This window comes from Grammomys surdaster, unplaced genomic scaffold (assembly GCF_004785775.1).
Source record: "Grammomys surdaster isolate TR1022 unplaced genomic scaffold, NIH_TR_1.0 187, whole genome shotgun sequence".
Taxonomy (NCBI): domain Eukaryota; kingdom Metazoa; phylum Chordata; class Mammalia; order Rodentia; family Muridae; genus Grammomys; species Grammomys surdaster.
In genome coordinates, this window is record NW_021604632.1 from 9,288,818 (window position 1) to 9,313,961 (window position 25,144).

At 43.7% G+C, this 25,144-nt stretch overlaps 1 protein-coding gene across 1 annotated transcript in view; it reads left to right on the plus strand.

Moving 5' to 3' along the window:
• The first annotated feature begins 3,180 nt into the window (after positions 1-3,180).
• Smpd3 (sphingomyelin phosphodiesterase 3) overlaps positions 3,181-25,144 on the plus strand; it is an 83,339-nt gene continuing 61,375 nt past the window's right edge. Inside the window, exon 1 of the mRNA XM_028768518.1 lies at positions 3,181-3,336. The gene's annotated coding sequence lies outside the window, so the exon portion shown is untranslated. The remainder of the gene's footprint in view (positions 3,337-25,144) is intronic.

The window sequence follows — 25,144 nt, forward strand, 5'->3', positions numbered from 1 at the left end:
TAGGAATATTTTACCTGCATGTATGATTGCATACTACATCCTTGCTTGGTGCCCAAGGAGGCCAGAAGAGGATGTTTGATTCCCTGGAATTACAGTTTTGAGATACCAGGTTGGTATTGTGATACTGAGTCCTCTGCAAGAGCAACAAGTGCTCTTAACCACTGAGCCATCCCTCTAGCCCCCTCTGTTTTCCTCTTTAAGGAGGAGGAGACTAGCATGACATTCTTCTGGAATCTTCTACAACTCTAGCTGCTAGGTACCCAGAATTCCATTCCTTCAGGGTTCCAAACCCTAAAATTGCTCGCAAAAATGAGAAACTAAATCTATTGACCAATTTTTTTTTTTTCATGAGTCAGGCACTTTAACTTGCTCAGGTCATCCTCTCAGCTCTGAGGTATCATCACCTCCATTTCTCAGATGAGAACATTGAGATGCAAGAGTAACCTGAGCGAGTCATGCAAGTACGAAGAGAGGGGAGAGAATCAAACCCTAATTGCCCTGGGTGTCATCATTCCCTGTTTCTTCAGTCAAATCACCGTCTGACAAAAAAGACAAAAAAAATATCTAAAAGTAAAAACCATTTGTTGAGGCTTAATGCATGTGCAATACTTTACATGAGGCAACCTTATCGACCTTTGCAACATTTTCAAATAAGCAAACTATAAATCCTAAACAGTAATTTCTGCAAGGTCATCCAACCAGTAAATGGGTTTGAATTTCCCCACCTGTACCCTTATTAGCTTCTTCCTAACACCAGTAAACAGCACTTTATAGCTGAAGAAACAGGTCCAGCCCAGGGTCATACATCTAATCAGAGACAAAATCAGGATTAGGACCTGGCTTCCCGACTCTAGCAGATGCTACGTAAGCACCCATAGTGGTTCTGAGAGAATCCAGGAACCTTAACTTTTTCCTATTTGGTTTCACTTCCTGAAAATTAGCATAACTTTTGGGGGAGGGGCAATATCAGGAGTTAGACAAAGGGCCTTGTACATGGTAGGTAGGTGCTCTGTTACTTTTGAAGGGCTCAACTGACCTCCGAGGGTTTCACCTCTGGCTCCAGGTGGGCTTCTTCAATAGCCTTCTGTTGATGTCCACTATATGGCATAGTCCTACTCTCTCAACAGCCTCTGCTCTCACTGTGTCCACAGACTTGGACACTGAGCTTCAACACACCCCATTTCCCTGGGCTCCTTGCAGTTTTTTCATCCTTAGTAATGAGGCCGCATCTATTAAGTCAGCTCCAGTGGCCCTCCTTCATGATTTAGCCAAGATCAAAGCCCCTCTGCGATGCCTATTAGAGGTCCTGTTAGGGAAGAACTAACGTTTTATTCATTCCTCTGCCCTAGTCTTTGTTCTGTACAGGGATAGCAGGCTTCAGGCTCTGTTCGGAATAGTAGTTTTTCCAGTTACTTCCTTTCCCACTGTGATTTAACTACATGTTAAGACATTCTTTCCAGAATGGTTTCGTTGTCATACACCCTAAACTTCTAGGATAATGACAAACAAAATACGGATGGAATTAATGACATCTAATCAGCATCAGAATCTTTCCTGGGGATTCAGGAGGGGAAAAAATGCTACCTAGCAAGGCAGGAAATCACCTTGGAGTCCTACGATGCTGAGCAGAGGGTTTAAAGGACAGCCAGCATCTTATTCCATGACTGACGGGTGAGAGAAGATCTTCCCAGAAATGGAGTGGGAGGTAGGCATTTAGACATAGAAAGTAGGGCCAATAGCTAAAATAGAGGAACATGAAGGACTGATGACATTTAGTGGGGGAATTGACAGGAATAGCAGGCACAAATATATTTCTCTAGAACCATAGGAGTAGAAAGACCCTCAGGACATTCAGGCAAAATCCCAACCAATCCTAAAAGTATGAATGGCATTTAAACATTTTTTTTTAAATAAGTAGCATCCTTCTAGTGAACATCTTTAGGAGTGGGAAACACCTTAGAAAATAAAGATTTTGAAGGCGTATGCTGAAATCAGATAGACTGCTGTTTTCAATAAATATCTATAGCCAAATCTCAGCATTTGTTTAGTGCCTCTTGTATGTCAGATGTTGTAGACATGGAACTGTAAATATGAATAATATAGGATGTGCCTCTGCTTTATGAGTTTACAGTTTCATGAGTAAGATGGGTGTGTAAACATGCAAATAAAATAGGGGAAGTAGAAGCTGACAAACACAGAAAGAGACGTGCAACACTCAGCAGAACATCAAGGAAGTCGTCACACATCAAGGCAACATTTAAACTGGGTTTTTAAGGATGTTGAGGAGTTAGAGGAAGGCAAGATGGAGGGGATCAGAGGAAGAGAGAAAATCGGTACTCAAGGCTTGTCAGTTTCCAAAGTTCAGAACGATGCAGAAGAGAGTGGAGTCCAATTCTCAAGGGACTTTCCAGCTTTGCTGTGAAAAGTGGATTTGATCCCAGAGGCCCAAGGAAGCCTGTGAAGGGTTTTAAGTAGAAGCAGCTCACTCTACCAGAAAGTACTGAAGGAAAGGCTGCAAGAATGTGGGGACAAGAAGGAAAGGTCCTAGTGGCACAAGGAATGTGGCCAAAAGTAAAAAACCTTCAGTGTCAGGATTAAGGCAAAAATAAAAGTTGAGAATGAGGTGTGAAGGTCTCCTCCTGTATCTTTTATCTCTGGTGGACAAGAACCAAAGCGGCTGGCTCTCGATTGGCTCCACCGAGTGTTGCAGCGAGGCCGGCTCGTTACCTTTCTTCCTAGACAGGGAAACTGAGGTCCAGGGTCCTCAAGTAGAAACAGAGAAAGGAAGAGAACCGAATCCGTCTTCCACAAATCACGTGTGATTTTCTGAGGGTCGCAGGGCCTGCCCCACTTCCCCATCCCCCATCCCCCAAGGGGCCGAGTTTGCTATGGAAACGGTCCTCCCACCCTTCTCCGCGCCCAGGGCTCCTCAATGCACTCTGGGAAATGTAGTCCATTTGCTTATCAGCCTACGGCACGAGCCCACTCCACAGCCCTAAGAGACTACATGTTCCAGTAGGCAGAGCAAATACACGGGCGGTCTCTGGGGACGAGGTCCCAACGGAGGGACTGGAACCTCCCAATGGGCAACCTCCTGGGCGGACCCTGCGTCTCCATTGGCTAGAGCAGCTCGCGGGAGGCGGGGTCAGCGGAATGAGGCGCGGAGCTGTTCGCCGCTCCAGGTGCTGAGTCCGAGGGAGGCTCCGGATGCCAGAGCCGCGGCCGCTGCAACCATCGCCGCCGCGAGAGCTGCCTCTGGGAAGTCCGGCTCGCTAGGAGCTGGGAGGCGCCGCGTGCGCTGCCCCGCGCCGAGCACCCTCCTGAGAGTCGTCTGAGGTAGGTGCTGTAGGACTTGCTTTTGTTTTATTGAGGAGAGGGGGGCCTGGGGAGTTGATGGGACGTGTCCTCGCCGCACTTAACACCATCTGTCCGAGGAGCTTGAGGACTGACTGCGGGCCTCTTCGTGGCCCAGTGCCTGAGGTCGGAGCAACCTAGGCTGGGTTTTGTCGTATAGTGAAAGAGCTTCTTGAGTGTAAGGGACGAGGGCTGGAAGACCCTCTCCGGTATCTCCTGGGAGAGCATGGAAAAGGCTTGGACTCTCCCTTTCCCTGCGCCTAAAGTCGAGGCTGCTTGGGTTGTTGAGGATGGAGGGACTGTTCTGGGATGACAGGTTTGGAGATAGAGGGACCCTTCCTTACAACACCCCAGTGGCTAGAGGTTGCAAAACAGGGATTAGGATGTGATTGATGAGACTCCTCCCCTCCTCTTAGACTCTCCTAGGTTTCGAGTTGTTAGGGAGACCCTTTCCTTTCCCCTCTTTTGCATCCTAGGAAACAGATAAACCCAGGCTCTCCCCTTACCACTTGCTTTCAGTTGGGTTCTTTCTGGGATATTTGTTTTTGAGGAATGGAGAAAGTGAGGGGCTGGAGGACTCCTCCCCACCCTGCTCCAAGCACTGATGGATGCTCGGGTCTTCTGTGATGGAGCCGCACCTAAGGTCTGAATAGCCTGGGTGTGGGAGGTGGGTAGAAGTGAGAGTGTGAGGTACCCCTCCCTACCTGGGTCTTATTTCCCAGGCCCTCTCCACCTAGATCCAGGTCCCAGGCAGTACAGAGTGGAGATCATCTCTCTTGCCCCGCCACACCCCGGGAATAAGAGCTCCAGCACCGCAGCTAAGAGTCTAGATGGGCACCTGAGGGAAAGGACCCAGTGGTCTCCCTCTCCAGCAACCCGCAGCTCCAGGCGACGTCCTCCGCGTTCGCGGATCCTGGAGGGATGCTCCGCTGCAGCCGAGCGCGCTCCAGATCTGAACGCCGGGATCTGGTACCCGGCGTGCAGTGGCTGTTCTCAGGTGCCCGGCTTTCGCGCTCTGCCCAGGAATCCACGGGAGGACAAAGCGGCGGTCGCAGCACTGGCAGGCGTGCAGGGCTGGACTGCGCGAGGGGCGCGGCTGAGGAAGGGGGGCTTCGGGCGCGGCACGGGTAGCTTCCACGGAAACGTGCTAGGAGAGGAGAGGAGAGAGAGACAAAGCGCGCTCGCTCCTCGCGGGCCCGCGCGAGCTGGGATGGAAAATCCCGAGGGAGGAGGTGGTTGTGCTGTGCTGGGTCCTGTGCCATACACTCTTCTCTGTCCCCACCCTCCAACCCCACTGCCAGTCTTGCCCCAAGAATGTGATGTGATCGATGGTTACTAGAGGCAGGACTTGAGACCACGAGGATAGGGATGACCAGGGGCTCTACCTTGCAGTTTTGGGGATCTGGAGAGGCATGCTGACTAAAGCCACTCAACCTCATGCCCTACCAACTACATTAGGACAAATTTGGTTCTGTGACTAGATAGGTTTTTATTGATGATTAGTGTGGGTCGGAACGTGAGTGAAAATGTGACTGGATGAATGTATCTGTCCATGCTCCAGTATTCACGAGTGTGCTGTGCTGTGGTGAGCCTATGCATATGGCTGGGGGAGGGGTGGAAAGAAGGAAGAGGAAGAGGAACTAACTAAGCGTGGATGTAGAAGGTAGCAAGACAGTTAGTTACCCTTTTAACTCTCAAGTCACAGTTGCTGACCTAAAGACCAAATGGGTGCCTTCAGGATGAAGGCAGCTTTAAACTGCCTCGGGTCTAACCTGAAGGACTGGTTATGTTTTAGTCAGTGAAACTTCACAAGAATGTGGCACCCTCTTCAGTCCTTTGGGCACCCAAATCTGACCCTGACATCTTCATCAACCTCATTCCCTGGAGCACCTTATCACGCTGTAGTGGGCTGCCCTAATAACCAAAATCTACCGTAACACAAGTAAAATGTGGGAGGCCTGTCAATAGAATCTGGGAAGGCTATCGAGCTCTAGGGCTATTACGAGGAATCAGTCACAAATGTAGACTCAGAAACACCAGGTACAAAGCAGGGATGGTGGCCGCATGCCTGCAATCCCAGCACTTGAAAGCACTGAGGCAGGAGGATTGCTACGAGTTAGGGGTCAGCCTGAACTATGTAATGAGACACTGTTTTAATATTCCTAGAAGATGAGCACAGCTCTCTCAGCCTTATCAGTCCTAGCAACTGATCCAAGTTTCACTACCACCATCACTTTTATGCCAAAGTTTTTCAGGTAGCTTCAAGATAATTTTCTTCACATAATTAAGGGGATAGATTATGGACTGTGAAAGAACCAGGCAGAGGAAACACCAGTCAGCCAAGCCTACCTGGTCCTTTTCCCTTAAGTGTCCACTGCCAGCATCCACAGTGACCTCTGCTGGAAGGAAGACAAGCCAAAGCACAATCTGACAACCACTACTCCCCTGTAGTGAAGAGAGGCTCAGAGCTGGTGTGGACGTTGTTAAACCACACACCTTTCTGTTGGAGCTAATTTCATGTCTACCTTTGGAGTAGATGTCCTTGTTTTGTGCTTGGTTGCTTGTCTCATAGTGGTGAGGATGGAAAACAGGACCTGGATGCCTATTAAGTAAGCAATTTCCCACTGAGGCATCTTTCTTCTGCAAGATGCCACTCTTGTCTATGGTTCTTTCAAACAACATCAAGAAGTAAAACTGCTGCTGTCTTCAGCCACATGGAAAAGTGGGTCTGAAGCCTCTTGAGAAAGAGCATCAAAACCATTTATTAGGACAATGCATAGAAAACAATGATCAAGTTCAAGGAAGTTCTGTTATCTTTCTGGGCTCTTTCCTTTACATTTCTTCACTTTTCCCTTCCTCTCATATTTACACCTTTTATCTTTTTCTCTTCCTCATTATTAAAGCAGTCAGTAACATTTTCAGAACCAAGCCTTATTTTTCATCCCTGACATTGTGGCTTAGAAAGTTCAGACAACTGGAGTTACTAAACACAAAAGGTCCCTGAGCACTGGCTCTTCCTAAGGTCTGGAGCTGGGGAGATGGATGAGACATGCTCAGTCCTAAGTGCCCACCTGGAGACATGTGTCTCTTCTGGAGTTGCTCTGAAAGGATTTCACACTGTCACAAAATTGTTAGAGCTCCTCAGAGGAAAGGAGGTATTTAAATACCTGGCATTGTTCTTACTTTGGTATCCATGTGATTTGCATCGAACTATGTGACTCAGTATCATAAAGTAAAAATAGGACTTAATTTCTTCCTCGCCTGTTCAGAAGGTGACTGCATATAGTGTGTTATGTTCTGCATTGGCAAGTGAAAAGCTAAATCACCTCATAAATTGAACCACCTGGTCATCTCTACCAGAGAAGAGTGTTTAGCATCACCCAAGGCAATAACATTATTTTATGTTTCTTTTAATTCATACCTGAATCTTTGTTTTGTGAAACATTTCCTCATGCTCATGTGTTATTGCTTTTACCTGAGGTTAATCAAGAATGTTTAATCCAGCTGGGCAATGGTGGCCCATGCCTTTAATTCCAGTATCTGGAATAAAGAGGCAGGTAGATCTCTGTTTTTTGAGGCCAGCTTGGTCTACAGAGTGAGTTCAAGGACAGCCAGAGCTACACAACAAAAACAAAACTAAAAGAAAACAAACAAGAATATTTAACCCTTCTACAAGTAATTAAATACCTGCAGGTAACAGGGAGATGTGGTGATGTTTTTGTTCTTTAGGAGCTCAAAAAAAAATTCTTGAAACTCATAGGAAAGAAGTAAAGGACTCCAAATTTGAAAATCTTATGGGTAGAGTTATGACTTGCTGAGAAGAGGCTCCTTAAAAATACGCAGGAGGACGGGCAGGGCAGTTGAAGAGTCTGAGCATGAATGAAAGTGTCAGTGTGCATGCATGTGGCAGCATTGATGTTGAGAGTATCTCTGTTTTAACACAGCCTTTCTGAAAAAATTGTGCCCCACTGGAGTAGCTCCTTCTCCAACCAGCAGCTTCTGAATAGCAGACTGGCCGAGCAGGGAAGGCTTGGATCTATCCAAGGTTCTGGAATACAGGCCTCTGCCTGCAAGCTGCAAAGAGTAAGGAATAGAACAGAGCTGAGAGCCACAGCATCTTAGAGGATTTCCCTAAAGCTGGTCACAGAAGAGAATGGGAAAAAAACAGAGATGTAGAAGTTTTCGCTGCATCATTTTGAATAAGCCCATCAGCAATCCCTATTTAAAGAATTACAAGCTAATAATAAATTTTCTAAATCAGGCCGTTTGCATGCAAGAGTGCATTTAATCCTGACAGTCCTATGAGGTAGGTGCTGGTGCTATTCCCACTTTCAAGATGAACAAAGCTTTAAGAGCAAGGGGGCTTACCCGAGGTCACACAGAAGGGGCAGAGTATCAGTTCTATTAAACACCCAATCTATCCTTTTTCTGACTGCAGAAGCAAAAAATTGAAGTGTTAGACTGTCCGATGTAAAGATAGCTCTAAATTTAGATGAATGAAGTTAGGGATGAACTAGCATTCAAACCCAAGCCACAGAGTGATTTTCAGTTCAGCAAGTAAGTATATGGCCATTCTTTGTCTTATTCTGGCAAGGTTTGTTGCTTGAACCTGGTTGCCAAAGAACACAGTGTAATAACACAAGGCTTTCTCTCTAGAATGGAAATTTTTCACAGGAATTTAAGTCTGGTTAGCAATAAAGCTGCTTTTTTTTTTTTTTAGGAAAGGAAGAAGGGAAAAGAGCATATTTTCTGTGTTTTTTTTTTAAACATCAAGTGCACTCAGAATGGAGGGATATTGTTAGGAGACTCCTTTCATCTATTCCCATTCTCGGATTCCCACATCAAAGTTCCTAACACCTACATAAAACTTCTCACTGTTGTGGACCTCGCTCAGCCAGTCTTGAGGAAACACCATGTTCCTGTTCTCACACCACCACAGCCAATACTCTGCCTTCATATGTGGCTGCAAGACTCCTGGAAATGGGCAGCTTGGAATGGTGAACTTACCGCCACATGAAACTGCCCCCATCTTTCTACACACAGAAGACATTGTACCCAGGAACTCTCCAGTTGGTAGCTGTAGCATTAGATGTTTACAGTGGGTAAAAAGGAATAGACTTGTCTTTTCTCCGTAGGCTTTGAATTGCATATCACCCAGAAATAGCCGGCTTATTCCCCTAATAAAATGCTTTTCATCAAGCTAGGTCTCCATCCCATTCCTAAGCGATTCTTTTTCGCTACGTGCTGGGGCTTTACAGAGCTCTGACGTGAAATGTGGTTCCTGAGGACATTTGGAGGCCATAGATTTGGCTTCCCATCTGGGTCTGCTCTGATTCATAGGACCACAGACAGATTTGATTGTTTTCTTATTTAGAGTCTTAGTTCTTCCCAGCATCAGAACAGCATGTAATAAGAAGCCATTTGTGGAGGCCTCTGAGCAGCCATGCCTAGGACTGAGGACCACGCTCTTTGCTAACAGGATCAGGAAATAGTTTTAAATCCTAGGCATATCCTCCAGAAAGCATATACTATGAAGACTTTTATCCAGTATAAAAAAGGAAACAAATATAATTAATTCCTAAGACTATTATAATTATTCTGGTAATAACTCAAGGTTAACTCAAAGGAAGACTAGGTATATCATCACTCTATAAATATTTCTCTGCCTCTAATGTACTAGGTACATATGTGGGCTCATGGAACCCAACCCCCAACTTGGCACAAGTCTGGACATAAAGAAATATTGAGTGGATGCAGATGCTGAATTACTCAAAAGAGTGTTGCTATAAGCAGGACTTTGTAAGGATGGGAAGTGAATTTAAGTATCAAAAACTATCCTGTTGCTTTATCATGAAGACAGAAGCTAAAGGAATTTGAAGGAATTTGTGATCACATCCCTGGTTGGTGGCAAAGATGGGTCTTAAAACACATGTTTTCTGACACCTAATGCATATTCTTTCTTAAACAACTGCTATGTTCATCAAATTATCCAAAGGGCATATTTCCATCAGCATAGCCTTATTTGACCCAATTATAAAGCAAAAATTGAAGCAGAAAAAAAGATAGAAAAATAGAAAGTCTGCTTTTATCTGTGTCATTCAATGGTAGCTATTGGTTGGCTACTGAACAGGTTGTGACCAGGCTGAAATATTTTGATATATTGAATTAAATCAAAGATACTATAAAATTAATTCTACTTGACTTCTTTTTACTGCTTCAAATGCAATTTTTAGAAGAGACAGCTCAACAATTAAGAGCACTTGTTGCTTTTGCAGAGGACCCAGGTTTGATTCCCAGCACCCACATGGTGGTTCATGACCACCTGTAACCCAGTTTCAGGGGACCCAACCATACATACATGCAAGCAAACATTAATACAATAAACTAAAAGTAAATCTAAATTTTATGTATATTAGTACACTGTAGACATCTTCAGACACACCAGAATAGGACATCAAATCCCATTACAGATAGTTGTGAGCCACGATGTGGTTGCTGGGAATTGAACTCAGGACCTATAGAAGAGCAATCAGTACTCTAAACCTCTGAGCCATCTCTCCAGCCCCCTAAATGTTTTAAATTATAGCTGTATATTTGAGTGTTGGTATATAGTTCAGTCTGGGTTCAGTGCTCAGCACTGTGAAAATTTATATCTATCTATATATTTGTGTGTGTATGTGAATATAATTACGTATCATTTACATTTATTGCCATTGTTATATTTGTACTGGATTAGTACAAATTAGATAATTATCCTAATTATGGGAGGGAAATTTTCCTTATAAATGGTTATTTAGCAAAGCAACTTTTTTAACCAATTGGCCTGAGTTTGAATTCTGACTTTCATTTAGGCTATGTGTCCTTAAACTTCTATATCCTCATTTATAAAATGAGGGACTAACAACCTGCCTCCTTGATTATGAATTAAATTACTTAAAACAGTAAGTTCTGATCTACAGTTAACATTAAGTAAATATTAACTGTTGTTGATAATGGAGACATATAGAATATTAAAAACCAGGAACAACAGGAGAAAAGCAAGCAGGAGATTTTTCAGATAGATCAAACAAAGATTTATTGGTCATTAGAACAAGACTGAAAACATTTGCAAGTATAACTCATGAGTTGCTGAGATTTGGCCCCTGTTTTCTGGTGGCTGATGAGGCTGAGGAAAATTTTCAAGCCATTTCCATAAGCACACAGTAAATAAACAGATTAGCTAACCACATTATGTGCGTATCTTGACTTCTGTTAATGAGTTGAGGAAGAGGATGATTAGGATGACTGCACCAGACGACTCTAACTCTCTTCGTCTCTAGGGCTCCTCAGGGGAATAAGAGCCTTGTGCTCTGGGGGAAATTCCTGGACAGGAATCAAATATACCCTGGATCAAGGCTGTTCTGCCTTGCTCTTGGCCTTGGCAAGAGTCTTAATTCCTCTTCTGTAAAATGGAGATAGTTGCAGCTCTCTTGGAAATTGTGCTTACGAGAAAATTAGACAATATAAATGAAAACCCAGGTGCATAGAAGGCACTCCACAGTGGTAGCTACTGCTGAGTGGGATTTCTGCTGTTCTTAATGGCAGTCTCTTTGTTCTTATCAGAGAGGCTTCTATTCAGAATCTCCAGAGCCTTTTCAACAATTGCATTGCTTTATTCCCCATCCTTACTCAGTCTCGGAGGGGCCTGAGAGAAGGACAGGCTCACCAGACAAAGTGTGCCAAAACATAGGATCTTGGTAACTTTGAACACACACTACCCAATTTTATGTTCTTTTGTCCAATGAGGATTTTCTTTGGGATGATGAGGCAGGTAGCAAATGGGTATTGTTCTCCATTACATTTATCTTGAAATCCTGGCATGTTCACCATGGTTGTTTAGGAGTATGTAACATGCAGTTTTCCTTTTAAAAGAAGGGAGAAGCAGCAGGGAGGGAATGTGATTCCAGAGCTCCAGAACTAGGTCCTTTAGCCCCTGGAGCAAGCTATAGCTCCATTCACTACTTGTTACTGTCCTTGACCATTTTGTCTTCTGAAAATTCACCTGGATCAAATAAATAACAAGTGATCCTGATGTGGTGGCCCACATCTGTAAACATGGCACTTGATACAGGAGGATGGCCATGAGTTCCAGGCCAGCCTGGGCTACAGTGTAAAACTATCTAAAAAATAAAAACCAGAAAGAAGCAAAGAAAGAAGGGAAGGAAGGAAAGAAGGAAGGAGGAAAGACAGACAGACAGACACAAGGGGGTGTTAGGGAAGGGAGGGAGGAAAGGAATGAATATATGTGGAAATTATGTTAACAGAAAATGTTGGACTCTAGAGCAAGTTTTCAGACTGGTCTCACAGAAAGTATGTGGGTGTCAGATTTCATAGGTTAACATGTGATTGGTTGATACAGGTAGAATAGCCTGGGGACAAGCTCTTCCATGGTTCTGTTGGAAGGTCCCTGACTTACAGGGACCAAGTATTGATGCTAAATTTAAGGGACAGCCAGGTCTTAAAATGCATATTTTCTGAATGGGAAAGAAAAGGGCCCACATACAAAGTAGACCAAGAAACAAAAACTGAAGTAACCACAAGGCTACATTAACGCAGGTCAGCTATAGCAGTGAGAAAGATGTGGATTCCATTACAGACTTCATCTTGAATCTAATTTTCATCACCAAATAGGTGGCCTCATGCAAATGTGCAAATGTGTTTTTAACTCTGTGTGTGTGTGTGTGTGTGTGTGTGTGTGTGTGTGTGTGTGTGTGTATGCAGAGGTCAAAGGACAACCTTAACTACTTTTCCTCAGATGCTGTCCATCTTGGTTTTTGACAGCTTCTCTCATTGGCCTGGTGCTTGCCTAGCAGGCTAGACTGACGAGCCTATGAGTCCTAGAGATCCAGGTCCACCTTTTAAATTTTGGTTCCAAGGAGATATAACTCAGGTCTCAGGCTTGCAAGGCAAGCACTTTACCAATTGAGATTTCACCCCAACCTGAGTTTTAACCTTTCTGAGCCTCATTTTTCTCATTTAGTACAATAAAACAAAGTTTTCCTGTGCTGCCATGGCAATTATGGCAACATATAAAAAATGCTTCAGGATAATACTACCCTTCCTTTATCAAGGCTTACAGTGGCTCAGACACTGTGTGTAAAACAGCCATTATTTCTGTATTTTAAGCCGAGGAAAGCAATGTTCAGGGATTTTTAAGTAACTTGCCCAAGGTCATGCAGTCAGTAAGAGGCTTAACCAGGACCTCACTCAGACCATCAGACTGCAGAACCTGCTTTTAACCAGTGACCATGGCCTCTCTAGTTCTATGTCAGAGGAACTCAAAACTGAAGGAGGGAGAGATTCTTTGTGGTTAGTTTGTAGAGAGTTCTTTTGTTTTGTCATCAAGGGTTAGAGCAATAGGAAAGGCTGGGGTTGGGGCAGAAAAGCTGTGATCCAATAGACAATAATAGGAATATCAATCATGGCTCCAGGGTCACTGGAGAGGAGTTTCTATAGGAAATAAATATTTGAGACACTTGAAACATCTGTATGACAAGTGTTAGAGAACCAAGGTGGTTAATATTGTGAACATGACAAACTAGAAACTCATAGGAGACAAGCCTTTGAGCACACCTGTGAGGGACTGATTAACTAGATTAGTTTAAAAGGAGGGAAAATATCCTCTTAACTAAGGGAAGCCCCATTCATGGGCCAGGGTCCTGAACTGAATAGAAAGGGAAAACGAGCTGAACACTAGATTAATTTCTCCCTGCTTCTTAACTCCTGATAGACACATGTGCCCAAGCTACCTTAAGCTCTTGCTGCCATGGCTTCCTACATGATAGACCATACTTTCAACTGTGAGCCAAAAGAAACCCTTCCCTAATTGTTTTTAATATATAATAATATGCTTTTAAGTACATTTTAAAATGTATGTGTGTGTGTGTGTGTGTGTGTGTCCATGCTGTAGCTGACAAATGGAAATCAAAGGACAACTTTTGAAAGTTGATCTTCCTCCACTACAATTACATTGTCAGGAGTCTTTACCCAGTGGGCCATCTTATAGATCCCTTTCTTTGCTTAAGTTGCTTATTGTGGGTACTGGGTCACAGCAAGAGGAAAAGTAGCTACTGAAGAACCAAACATATTCCTAGGCAAAGGAAGATAAGACACAAACCCGCTAGCTTGGAGCATCCCACTGGATCTACTCACTTTGTGGCGGTATTGAGTGCACGAATCCAAGGCCAGAACTTGTAGAGGGTATTAGCAGATACATCCAACATCCCTATTAGCACTCTTTAATTGCCAAAGAATTCACATGGCCTCTTTCTTTCCATCTTTTTTTGTTCCCCTCCCTTTTTTTTTCTTCTTTTGAGATAGGGTCTCATGTAGCTTCAGCTGACTTGTTACATAACCAAGGCTGGCTCTGAACTCTTCATCCCACTTCCCAAATGCTAGGATTCCAGGCATACTCTACCGCTTGCAGCTCATGCTACTTCATTTGTTCTTCACAAAAGCTCCAGGCAGGATAGGTGGTCTGCTGCAAAGGCTACTGGCCGTGTCATGTGGCAGGCAGCAGAGACTGCCAAAAACCACAGATGCCTCAAACAGCTGTGGTACCCAACCTCAAACATAAAGCTTAGGAGAGGCCTTCTCTGTGAGGCAGAAGGCAGAATGTCTGTGTCCTGGGCTAAGGCCTTTGCTTCTGCTCAAGAAGACAGGCAGTTTTGTCATTTGCTTCATGATTCCCCAGTGACATCTCCAAATGGTTGCCTCCCAGGGTGGTTACTGTGAGGACCTAAGGCAAGGTCTCTGCACATCTCAGAGCCCTTTCTGAGTGAGTGCCCGTCAGCAGCAACCCCTCCTGTGCAGAGAGCTTGCTTCACAAAAGGAGACTTCTCAGGACTTGCCGTCTTAAATTTATTCTGCTTATTTTTCTATAGGCAGCAGGGTTGAAAACCAAATCTTATCCTCTTTTGGCTGGTTAGAAGGAAAATCAGAAATGGTTGCAGTCACAATCTGCACCAGATTTCTCTCCCTGGCTGTGCTTCTAATGACAATGAAAAACAAAGGCAAGAAAGGAAAGGGGTGGGAACGTGACATTTCTTCCAAGAGGCACCTGCAGCTCTGTGGAGGATACAAGAAATGGCATGGGGAGCAGCTTCTACAGCTATGAGAGAACCCCTTGGTGAGTCAAAGAGGAGTCTGATGTATAAGATGATACTGAAAGAGATCATGGCGTCTCACTGTATTGTCTTTGATAAGTCGTGCTAGGCTTCCAGACACCCTCTACAGTATTAAAAGGCTAAAAACAGGATGGGCAAACCCACAAAGATTTTGCCAAGTTGTTCGTTGACAGGACCACTAACATTTACAAATGTTTCACTCATGAGAAATGACAAACACTGAATGATAGAATGTTATGGGCTTGTCAGGGCATTGACTCCAGCAACGATGCCTACCAAGATATGCTGACCACCACGAGGTTGAATGGCAATTTCTGATGAAGAAAACCAGACTGAGAAACCATCTGAATAGCAAAGACATAGCCATTTGCAATGGCTGGGCACTGGAAGGTTGCATTTATAGTGACTTCCCTTTTACCTTTTCGTTCTGAAACCAAGGCTCTGATATGCCAAGTCTTAGAGGTTCCTACAATCATCCTCCAGCATACAGACCGGCATACAGTAGATGCTCTCAGCAAGTGTTCACAGTTTACTCACATACCTGGTTCCCATTGTGTTCCTATTCTAATGCCAGTCACAGAAGAAATAGAAATAAATGAGACAGTCTCTGGCTTACGTGAGTTAGTCAATTCTTCTTTATTTTTTTGAGACATGTGCCTCATTGTATAGCCCTGGCTGGAACTTGTTATGTAGAACAAGCCAGAACTGAACTCAAAGATGTCTACTTGCCTCTGTTTTTCAAGTTCTGGAGAAACATGTGTGCCCTGAAGACTCTCTGCCCTACAATTAAAGCATTTGTCGAAAAGGGCAGCACAAAACAAAGGAATCTGAGCAGCCATAGTTTTATAGTTTGGAAGCCTACAAAGTACACGATTTTAGTGGCTGGAGAGATAGTTCAGTGGTTAAGAGCTCTGGCTGCTCTTCCAGGGAACCCAGACTCAATTCCCAGTGGCTCAAAGCCATCCATAGCTCTCATTCCAGGGCATCTGATGACATTCTCTGGCTTCTATGGCCACCAGGCATGCACAGACAAACACAGGCAGAACATCTATACATATACAAATAAATAAACTTTTTAAAAAGAACATAATTTCAATATAATTGATTTTTTAAAAGATTACCATTATTTTAATTGACACAGTATACATATTTATGAAGTACAGTATGATAATTTGATACATGCTTGTAATTTATAATAATCAAATCAAGGCAATTAGCATTTCCATTGTAAAGAGACTACATATTTAATAGGACCAAGCCATGGTAATCTATGCATGAGTGCAGAGTTGTAAATTCACCAACTTTTTTTTTTTTTTTGATTTTTCAAGACAGTTTCTCTGTTTAGCCCTGAATGTCCTGAAACTTACTCTATAGACCAGGCTGGCCTCAAACTTACAGAGATCTGCCTGCCTCTGACTCCTGAACGCTGAGATTAAAGATGTGTGCCCACCTTCCGGCTTAATTCCCCAACTTTTAAAAAACAAAACCCATTGTGTGCTGACTATGTATAGAGCACGCCCAACAGTGCTGCTCTTAGGTACTCAGACCTGCAGGGACAGACAGAGACAACTATACTGTAGCAAGACGAGAGATGAGCAGAAAGCAGAGCAGCGGCTAATTCTACTGGGGGAAACACATATACACATATTCATATGTTGGGTCTAGGTATTAAAACTTGAGTTAGCGAGTTCACACTAGCACATTGAAATACTTTGAGATAGAGTAACACATTTGGGTGGATTTATTGAGTGACTTTGGATATATCACCTACAACTTTAGACCTCAGTTTCCTAATCTGGTGTTCTGAGGGCTTGGCAATGGTCATCCTGATCATGTAGGCTAGAGCATCATGAAGCCTAGCTTTGTCCCAGCCCCCAGACTTCCTTGACTCCTGCCTGTCTAGACCCTGGTGATATTACCCCTTAATTTTAGCTAAAATGTCCCAACAGATCCTAGCCAAGATTCCACTTCCAGAGAAACTCTGTATTATAAGACATTAGCCTGTGGAGTCCAGTGGAAGTGCATCCAATCTCCTGGGTGTTACTTGCCTTCATCACCCCATCAGAAAGTCACACTGGCCTACTATAGCACTAACTACCCATGGGCTAGCCTTTCTCTTCTCACCAGCAAATCTCTGGCATATTATCTGTCTCTGAGAATTTTCTTGGGGAAACCTAGGCCCAGTCAAACAGGATCAGTAATGGCAGGTCAGTCCCAATCAAGCCCTGCTGCTCAGGGTCCCTAGAAGTCAAAGCTGCCTCATTTGTATTTCCTCTAAAGACCTTCTAGGGCATGAAGCAGGTTGTTCCAACTCAGCTAGCCTACCTGCTTTTTGTAGACCTCAGCCCTCCTTGCCTGTGGGTGTGGCAGTGGCCTCCCCACAATCAACACTGTGGTAGGGAATACAGAAGAGTAACCATCTGGATAAATTAAACAGTGCCAGTGTTGAAATTTAAACCATTTAAGGCTGGTAACTGTGCTGTAGAGTTTTAATATACTGTACATCATAGTTTTAATATACTGTACCTTGCAATGACAAAAGACAAATGGAAAACCAGAAAATCTCTCACTGAAATTCCATTTACAAGTCATTAAGAGGACTTTTTAAAATAATTTGTGTGCCCAGGAAATGTCGTACCTGACACTGATAATGTCCTGCACTGCCTATCTAGGCAAAAGTCCCTCTGTTCCTGGGACCCTCTTCCTGACAGAGCTCATCTCTCCCAGCTGAGATCAGAACTACTCAGGCTACTTTCTCCTCTTGAGGGCCAGAAAACCTGCAGGAAGGGCTCTCACACACAAGGGCCAACTGTTGTAAGATGCAAACACCCTCTGTGGAGGATTTGGTGTCCCTCATCTCTCGAGAAGCAATGAGGGCACTCGAGGCAGCCTGTCCTCTCCTGCTCGAGACACACAACTCCTTTTGGGACTCAGTAAAAAAAACTCAGCATCAAGCCTTTAGAACCTTCCTGTCCAGATGAGAAGGGCAGGCTGAAATAAGTCAAGCTGCTTAGAAACTGAACACAGAGACGAATTAAAACACTCACTGGAGGCAACAGAAGGCAGATCAGTGGAGTGAGAAACAAGATGTCTCCCTTCCACATCACTGCAGAGAAGAAAAGAAGAAATCACCAGCTATGGCTCAAAAGTCACAAAAGAAAGGAAATGCAGGAAACACAAAACACGCTGGCAGGGAGCCACACAGAGTGGTTACAACAATCAGTGTAAGCATTTAACACTCCCCTGGTGGAAGACAAAGGTCCCTATATTAAATTAATACAAGAGACTCACCTGAAATAAAACGGCTGCGGGGTAGGCAGAGCTATAGCAAGTAAATGCAAACAAAAGAAAAGCGTGAGTGGCTGGATCAGACAAAGCACAATTTAAGGCAATAAGCAACGTCAAGCAGGATAAAAGGGTAATTTCATATTCATAGGAGCAATTGTGAAGGCATAGCTGTTCTGAACATTTGTACACTCAGTACCTTAACATCAAAATATGTGAGGTAAAAATCTGTCACAAGAAATACAAGAAGCTGGCCAACAGACAGTTGTGGGTATAAATTAACATACTACTCTGAGAGTCTGACAACAAGTAGCCCAAACATACACGAAAATAGAAAGCAGTGGTACAATTACAAGTGAATTAAAAGGTGGTACAGAGTTTGATGTGGTAGGAATGATGTTTGCCATGTTTCAAGAGATTGATGCTTGTAATCTGAAGGTTAAATTTAATGCACATTTTTACATACAGTGTAATTATAACTGCATTTAAAAACCCTAAACCACCAAAGAGCCCCTGAAAGAAAATATACCAAAATTAACATCTGGTGTGTTTGGAAGATTAGAATTGAGGTATTTATATCTTTCTACATTTTCTTCCAATGTTCCTTAATGATCATATAATATTCTATGACTTTAAAAATTAGCTAAAAAAGAATATACAAGAATGGAAGGAGACTTACTCTCATAGCATAAGGTTATAATTTTCAATTTTTGAGGAAATATATTCATGGAAGATTTGGTAAAGTGTAACAGACAGGGTATCAGATAGAAGTCTGGCAGACTAATATTCCTAACAGTCTAGGCAAGGCTAGGCCCTCTGAGGTCACTCTTTGTTTGGAATGCTGTTTTCTATGCCCTGGATGCTTCATTTCCCCAACTTCGTTCTCATACCTCACAGCATATCTTTTCCACCTGTACCCTGCACAGTAGTCGCTCAAATACCACTTTTCTAAGGTAAGACATGCCTGTGCTCCAGATGACCTCCTATACTTGTACAGCGATGTAGCTCCTCTCTAAATGCTAAGGTATCCTGATTTTATTACAGCCCCAAACTCATTACCGAACTTCACAAGTGTATTACACATCAGCCTGTACACTGAACAATACCAGCAGATGGGCAGGGTTGGACATGCCTGCAGACAGGTCTCTCTGAGAACCTGACGGTGAGGGAAGGGGAAGGACTGAGTGTGAGACAGGGATGCCCCCGTGGGTGGGGATGAGAACATTCAGGCATTCCCAGTCAGATGGAAAAGAAAGTTCCCACGAATGAATCAGAATAAATCATCGCCCACTCTATGCCATCCAAAAATGAAACCTATGGCTCTCTCTAACTTGCATGATTATATGAACTAGGCTATTGAAGTAATCATGAAAAGCAGCAGGGCTGAATTTTAAATGCTGCCCATCCTGGAGAGACTCCTTGAGTTTCCTTCTACCGACCACACTCATCCAGCTGCCAGTTCAAAGGGTAGATTCCCCTCACAGCTGAGATTCGATGGCCAGTGGTTTCTGGTCTGGCCTCCTGACTTTTTAGGGCAGAACATGAAGTCTGTAAATACTCTAAGGGTTTTTCATCTACCAGTAAAATGAGTGAGGATTTAGTCCAACTGATGCGGCATATTAATTCAGAGGCTTTTATAACTACAAGGTACAGTCTCTCTTGAAAGGGCAAAAATAAACTTTACTAATGCTAAACATATATTCTTATGAATTTCAGCTCAAAGTACACACTCTTCCTTGGAACGTAAATTACTTTGAGAGCTTTCTAAAATTATCATATATAATTTCTCTTTCCTAGATCTGGATTGTTATCCAGTTAAACATTTTATTTTGAAAGGCAAAATGTTCATGAGACCACTTTATGGGGAAATTGGTCTCATGAAATCCTATACAGCTGTCTGGTTTCAGGGAAGAGACGTTGCTAAGAAACCTCTAGCAACTAGCCTGACTTTTCTAATTCATGGCCTCCTCCTTAAACATGGAGAAAATAGTACCTACCATAAAAGACTCACCACGAAAGTCACATTCCTCAGTAAAGTGCCTGCTACAGTAGCTTTCTTGCTGCAGGAGCTCAGTAAACAGCAGGTGTTATTCTTACATCAAACAGTAGTTTCTGGTCTCTCCACTCTAGCCTCTGTACGTGATGATTGAGAATCTGTGTGGGGAAAGGCCCAGGTTTTGCACAAAGTCCCATCAGGACAGCTCCAAGTCTCTTCCCCTCTCAGGCAGCATCCAAAGGCACTGATTTTGATTATAATCAATGTAACTACAGGAAAAAAACCCCAAGAATCTGCTTATTAATTTTAATTAAATTACTTCCAAACTTTATTGCTTTGTCATCAGTAACAAATGTCTAATGTCTAAGAGATAAGTCTTAGATAATAAGACTTAGATAAGTCAATTACCCAAGAGCCTATTTTCATTAAAAACAAACAAACAAAAACAAAAAACAAAACAAAACAAAAAAAAAACAGGTCTGCAATAACTTCTCTGGGAATCAGCAGCCCTGTCAGTCCAGTCATCACACGAGACCTGGGGCCTGCCTCCCTGCCACAGGCAGCCACTCAAGGAATGGAGTACTACAGACCACATTTCTTACTTCCTCAAACCCATCTTCTCACTGGTACAGTGCTTTGCTTTTGGCTGACAGTTAGTAAATGTTTTATGAATAAATGTTCCCTCCCTGTACTGGGACTGGCAAACGTGCATTATGAGCCAAAATTGGGTCAGATGACCTGGCTTCCAGCAGTAATGTGCACAGAAGGCAAATGATTAAATAATGCATGTCTATCCACTCGGCACGACATTCTGCAGCCACTGGAAATGATGCTCTTGAAGACTCAAAGGCCGAATGGAGACACATCTAACATTAATTGAGTAAATAGACCATAAAGAGTGTCCTGTATAGCCATTACACACATGGACCCAAACTGAAGGGGAAGAGCAAACAGTGTGTGCACTATGAGAAGGATGTGGGTTCTACAGGGCGTATTTCCAAATTCTTTTTTGTATTGTTTTTACGGTAATATAAGAGTGGGCTGGGGAAACAAAGCTGGAGATTACCTTAGGGCTTCCTCATAGGCACATGCCCAAATTCAAAGTACAGAACTCAGAATGAAGGCTGAGGAGCCAGTGGGGGAAGTCCATTCCAGAATAAAATATGGACTTGACCCAAAATAGCTGCCATGCTCAGTTTTGGTGTCTGAATTAATCCTCCTCTTAATTTATTGACACCTATGAAATTGATTCTCACCACAGAATCACAACCCGTAGCCCCAGCATTGCAGTCAATAAAAAAGCATGACTAGAGAGGCAGAGAAAAGCATCTGCACCAAATATTCATGGAGAGGAACCACTAGCTTTTATGGAAGCTTATGTGTTATCTATGAAAAAGATTCCTATGAATTACTAGAGATGAAGAGAAATTACTATTAGCATGGCAGGGAGGGGTAAGAGGTGGGGGTGGGGTCTTAGTGCCTTCATTGGTACTATATATGATAGTTCTCTGGTACTGAATACCAGAGAACAAGTGATTTATGAAAACTAAAGCGTTATTTGGCTTCTGGTTCTGACAATTGTGAAGTTCAAGATCAGTTGGCCACATCTGGTGACGTCCTTGCTTGGAGGCACTTTCTGCAGAGTCCCAGGGCAGGATAAGATATCATATGGCAAGACAGACAATTCTAGTTTAGGCCGTTTCTCTTCTTATAAAGCCACAGTCCATTGGATTAGGACCCCACCCTTATGGCCTCATTTAATCTTAATTATCTCCCAAAGGTTTATGTCATTTAGATCAAGTTTCCACCCTTCACATTGGGGGTTACATTTCAAATGAGTGGTAGTGGAGACGTTCAAACCACAGCAGAGAGTAAATATTGGTAGCAGAGAGTGGGGGGGGGGGGAGGGCAGCTTCTGAAGCTGTCAGATCAAAGCTGACCGTGGGTATACTTCCTCCTCTATACTAGTTGCTAGACATTCAGCCCCACTTTAAGTTCTTTTCCTCACTAGAGATCTAAATTTACTTCTCTCTCCTAAGACATACCCACTTGTTAGTCCCAGGAGAAGAAAAGAACAGAGGTCTCATAGACAGCCACTGTTAGCAAGGATGGCCAGGACAGGCCAGCATCAACCCTGTATCACACTGCCCCATTTCTTCCTAGCTGGGCTACATCTGATGATGCTACTCCCCCAGGGCCATAGGACAGGTCTATGGTACCCATTGCTTGTACCCAAGTTTGTATTAAGAACAGAAACTGCTGTGTTCCTGGATCAGTGCAGAAATCATGGAGGCCTAGTGTTCTTGAGTCTCCCCAGATCCTTCTCTGGAAATGCAGCCCAGCACTGAAGTTTCTAGGTCATAATGGGGGCTTATTGGAATTTTTAGAACCACATTTGTAAAGGAAAGAACACTAAGCAGCCTCCTGAAGCTCTGGCTAGTTCCTTGTCTGGAAGTACTGATCATACAGTATCTAACAAAAGGCATGATGGGAGTGGATCCCACTGAGCCCAGCAAGAAAGCCGACAGGCCCATGGCTTTCATATCCTGGAGCCTAGTCACCAACAATCAAGCTCCAGGGTTTCTACTTCTACCTCTGTGTATCTGGTAGGCCAGGGCCAACTTTAGATCCATAACCCTGCAGTTATTTAGACCCCAAGCAAGTAAGTATACCCTGCTTTTTACGCACAGAGCATAGCCATCAGAGTTGTTATCCCCACACGATAGCCAAGTTTGATTATGTCACTGAGACTCCCCCTATCGTAGCCAGGCTGGCCTGCTTTGACCATAGTTAACACTGTCCACTCAGATGTTTTTTTCCAATGGTAAAGATTGAACTCAGGGTCTTGATCATCCCAGGTAATTACTCTAGCACTAAACTATAGGAAATTCCTATCCCTGCTCTCTGCAGGGACTTTTGATGTTACAGCAGTTGTTCCCAGATTCTAGAAACTGGTGGGTCATAACCTTTTCTGGGCTCTAGACTCACTGATGTGTCCTGATATCTGTGCCCAGATCTGTCTCCAGGCCAGAGTCCAGTTGTGACCCTTTTAGCTCCCAGTCCAGATCCAGGCACAGGTAGAAACTTCTATAACATGGATACCTCCTTTTGTAAAACCAATCAAGCTCACTCTATTCCCTCCATAATCAGGCACCAAAAAGCAGAGGTTAGATGTCACTTCCCAGCATGGCTTCCTGGAAAGTCCTTTGCTCTATATGACTATGTTTGTTGTTTACCTCCTTTCCTGACCTTTAAAGCTCAGACTCAGGATCATCTGGGGACAGAAGGATAATCCCTGCTCCCCTTGTAAGTCCAAGCAACAAGTCCTTTTTGGAGCTATCTAGGTAGCCAGGCCCTGCTGCTGCTGCACCTGATGCCTGCAGAGCTGCAGGGACAGAGAGGGAAATGTATTCAATCTGCAAACCAGAGTGCCAGTGGCTACCTGAAGCAGCTTTCGATGCTGCTGTTATTCTGGAAGTGTTGCTCTAACAGACTCATCAAGCACTAGTCCAAGTCTTTCCGATCACACACAGTTTATTGCCTGCTTCCTCCTAGTGCTTTTTTTTTCCATGGCCAAATCTTCCTGGGCAATGCTCAAAGAAGCAAAAGGGCCTTCAAGCTGGAAAATCTTGGGCCGTTAGCTACTGTAAGTGGAGTCAAGTGAGTTTGTCTCCACAGTGATGTTTATTTTCTTGCTCTTGGGATGAGACACAGGCTACTCAGACGCACCAAAGCAAACAAGGAAATGGCATGTAGTGAGGTGGCCATCACATGGGAAACTCAGAACCTGGCAGAGGGACTGGAAGTGATTCCCTCTGGGGCCTTGAGTTCTCTCCTTGAAAGCCTCCTCTTTCCACTGTATTTTTGGGCCTTGTGCCTGGGGAAAACAGGGATCCTCAAATGAATCCACTTTATACCTGCCCCCACTTTCTAAGCCCTCCTTCTCCATTCTGTCCTGCCCACACTTCTCTTTCCTTTCTCTGATTTAATGTCTCAGCTCCCACAGTGTATCAACACCTCCAGCCCCAGTCATTTTCAATTCTCCATCCAATCTTGGCATTAAAATTTGGTTGTTGAGTGAACCAAGAATTCCTCAGCCTCCTCATCTGTAAAGTGGGAATAATTGTGTCAACATGTGGCCTGATGGGAGGACAAAAAGTATTTGAAAGAAATAAGCAACCTCTAAACAAGGTTATTTACTGCTGTTGCTGTTATTAATAAACTCCAGCAGCCTGGGGTGACACTGAGTCTGCATGGAAGATTTAAGTGTGTGTACATGGTCAGGATGGAGAACAAGCACAGATGGAAACAACTAGGAAGTAGCCGTGTCCCTCGGCCTCTTGGGGACATTTCTATTCTGAGCACTTCTGTCTCTCATCATATTGATTTTAAATCAATTGTTAAGAGCTTTTCATTGTTTCACAGCTTTTTGAACCGTATCTCTCTCAAACATTCAGCAGTTACTACTTCCATCAATGAGTTACTTGTATAGGGGCCAAGTTGTAGGGATGAGTTACTAGACCAAGCAGGGATCAGCTTCAGACTGCCCTGGGGAGACTCTCAGAAGCTTCTAGGCACAGTCAGGAACTGGTTGTCAGCATGACCTGGGTCAGCCAGTATGCCACTTTTTCTTTGTGTCCAGTCTTTATAATGACATAGCCCATGGGGTTGTCAAAGATCAAACGGGGTTATCAAATCAATATTCACTTCCCTGGTGCTATACTCATGTCTGACATCCAAGTAGCCTGGTTAGATGCTGGGCAAATGTTCTGATCCATGTGAAGAGTCTATTTTGAACTGAGCTATGCCTTGGCAAACATGAAACAGGATTATTACTGCAATAGTTAAGAGGATCTACTGAGCCTCTATTATATTATTACTTTTGTTCTGTCTTAAATTTATTTTTCTTGAGGAAAATATGGCCCACAATCAACATCAGAAATCCCTGCTCCTTTCATGTTAAATCCACTCACTCAGCACCCCCAAACACCTTCACATTGACAGGCTGTGGCAGAAGCTGGAAGTGTGTGTGTGTGACTGACTTCCCTACAGCCGAGCACAAGGGAGAGACCTGGTAAACCTGGGTTCTCTCTCTTCTAGATAGTGTTCCTCTACTTCTCTGACAGTGGAAAAATTTGTTTTCCATGTTACTATCATCTAGTTCTAACCTGGTCTGGCTTGCCCATATACCTACTAGCTCCTACCCTGCAGTTCACCCTCCTTGCAATACTACCAGCACTCTGAAAAGCTTGGGGCTAAGGTTAAGACTTGTCATGGCCTGACATCTTCCCATGAACTCCTCCAGCACACTTCAGTCACTTTCAGGCTCCAGAACTGCCTGATA